This window comes from Hemibagrus wyckioides, unplaced genomic scaffold (assembly GCF_019097595.1).
Source record: "Hemibagrus wyckioides isolate EC202008001 unplaced genomic scaffold, SWU_Hwy_1.0 Contig36, whole genome shotgun sequence".
NCBI lineage: Eukaryota > Metazoa > Chordata > Actinopteri > Siluriformes > Bagridae > Hemibagrus > Hemibagrus wyckioides.
In genome coordinates, this window is record NW_026690798.1 from 17,110 (window position 1) to 19,539 (window position 2,430).

Genomic DNA, 2,430 nt, shown 5'->3' on the forward strand with positions numbered 1-2,430 from the left:
TTGACTTGAATGACACGTCATTAGCACGCACGATCCATCGATTGCCGTGGGCGGGCCATTGTTGTGATTAGCGGAGAACGATAAAATTGTGAGAGATTTGATTGGCTCGCTATGGGCGCGGCCATCATTGTCTGTCCATCTTTTCAGCCCAGGGATTGGGGAATAAAGATGTAACGGGCCGATGTGATTGGGCGAGAAAGATTTCCCAGGTGAGCTGTGATTGGCCGGCTGACCCAGACTATCGTTCTTCAAGTAGCACCACTGGCCCATGGGAGCCTACAAATAAATAAGTGATGACAAATCAGTTATGTAACGTTTTGCGCTGTGAATCGAAATGAACACAACACCAACATGCTGCTGGCTGCAATCAGTGATCGTTTTTGGTTTCCCTTGAGGAAGCATTCCCGGCCGTTATTAACCGAGCGATTTGGTGAACTTCTTGCCAGCTCTGCAGGCAATCCAATAAAGTCACGTTCCCATACCGGGAGTCAAACCCGGGCCACCTGGATGAAAACCAGGAATCCTGGCCGCTAGACCATATGGGAGAGCTCCCCAGGAGAGTTGAGATCGGTGTTTTACTCGACCACCAAGCAGTTTGATTTCCGGCGCGGTATCATCCAGAGCTTTGCATGGGAACCTTGCATTGCAGAGCACAAAATTGGCCAGCGCTGACCGAACATCCAGCTACTCGAGCTGTCACTCCAGTGGAAGATCAGCCGCTAGACAGAGGGTGGGCTGGTGTTCCTGGTGCAGAAAGCCAGCATACCTCCCAGTACAGGACTCTCCGCATTTCAGGGATTATGGGAGGTGTTACTCTGCCAGCAATTCGGCAGCTGGAGTTTGGGGCACACCTCTGGGCTCTTAAAAGGTAGCCGAGCCAGCCAGGAGTCGAACCTAGAATCTTCTGATCCGTAGTCAGACGCGTTATCCATTGCGCCACTGGCCCACGTGAGCTTTAAGGGGAGCGGGGTCATACCTGCTTATGCTTTTCAAGTGACAAACGGCTAGAGGTCAAAAGCCATGCCTAGCGTTCAACGGTGATGTGGAAAAGCTAATACCATAACCCGGATTCGAACCAGGGTTGCTGGGGCCACAACGCAGAGTACTAACCACTATACGATCACGGCACCCCATGCACCTGGGCTGGCAGGTAAAAGGAGCTGCTACATGTTGTGATATGCGTTCTGGTGCCCCTCTGGCCTGGTGCAGTGGCTTTTTGATTTAGACATGATTGGAATAGTTTGGAATCTTTTTTGACACTATATCGAGAGACGAACAGATTCATATGCAAATGATACCTTCTGTGCTTTTTAAATAAAAAAAAACAAACAAATAAATTAAAAAATCCTGCAACCCAGATACACTACATGATTAGTTCTATTGACACTGGGACTGACACTCACAGACACCGAGAGAGAAAATAAGCCAAAAGAGAGTTCTCCTCAGTTCATCAAGAAGCTTAAGAACGATTTAAGTTGAAGAGTTCAATGGTATTGTAGCTTTGGTTATATACTGTTTTTGCGCAATGAATCGAAATGAACGCAACACCAACACGCCGCTGGCTGCAATCAGTGATCGTTTTGGGATTCCGAAAATGCAGCCGCTATACGTAGCGCTATGCTTTCTGGCGGGCCTCTGGCTTTTGATTTAGACATGATTGGAATGGCTGTAGTCTTTGTTAGCGCTATATCCCGAGACGATCTGATTCATGCCCAAATTATGATCACAGCACTCACAGCTGAAACCAAAGTGTTCTGCATTCTCAGTCACACACTGAGAGCTATAGCAAGGAGATAGAGTAAGCGTTAGACAAATCAAGTTAATCCAGAAATAAAATATCCAGACACTACTCCAATATCGCCTACAAATAAATAAGTGATGACAAATCAGTTAGTGTTTTTCTAACAGTTACCATGGTGTGCTCATGTCAGGCCTTTACACACTCTGGAGTCTCCTGCTGGGCTGGCCACAAGACATGTACTTTAAGAACCAATCAACACATAGAATGTACTCAAAACACTATAGTTGTTAATGTACTGTAGTACATTTAGTAAAGTAGTTAGAATTGTCACATAGGACTGGAAGTAGGTAAAACTGTAGCATTTAGGCTTAGCAACGCTGAGAGAGTTCACCTCGGTTCATCAAGAAGCTTAAGAACGATTTAAGTTGAAGAGGTCAATGGTACTGTGGCTTTGGTTATGTAACGTTTTGCGCAGTGAATCGAAATGAACGCAACACCAACATGCTGCTGGCTGCAATCAGTGATTGTTTTCGGATTCCGTTGAGGAAGCGTTCCCGGCCGTTATTAACTGAGCGATTTGGTGAACTCCTTGCCAGCTCTGCAGGCAATCCAATAAAGTCACGTTTAACGGTAACATTATTAGCTAGATGGCATATTCTTCTGCTATGGAAACAAATTCTCCCTCCATC

General features: G+C 46.2%; 2 non-coding genes across 2 annotated transcripts; both read right to left on the reverse strand.

Moving 5' to 3' along the window:
• Window positions 1–473: 473 nt before the first annotated feature.
• On the reverse strand, window positions 474–545 carry trnae-uuc (transfer RNA glutamic acid (anticodon UUC)). Its single transcript has one exon. It is a non-coding gene; the product is annotated as a tRNA-Glu (tRNA).
• A 328-nt stretch (window positions 546–873) lies between these two features.
• On the reverse strand, window positions 874–946 carry trnar-acg (transfer RNA arginine (anticodon ACG)). Its single transcript has one exon. It is a non-coding gene; the product is annotated as a tRNA-Arg (tRNA).
• Window positions 947–2,430: the final 1,484 nt, after the last annotated feature.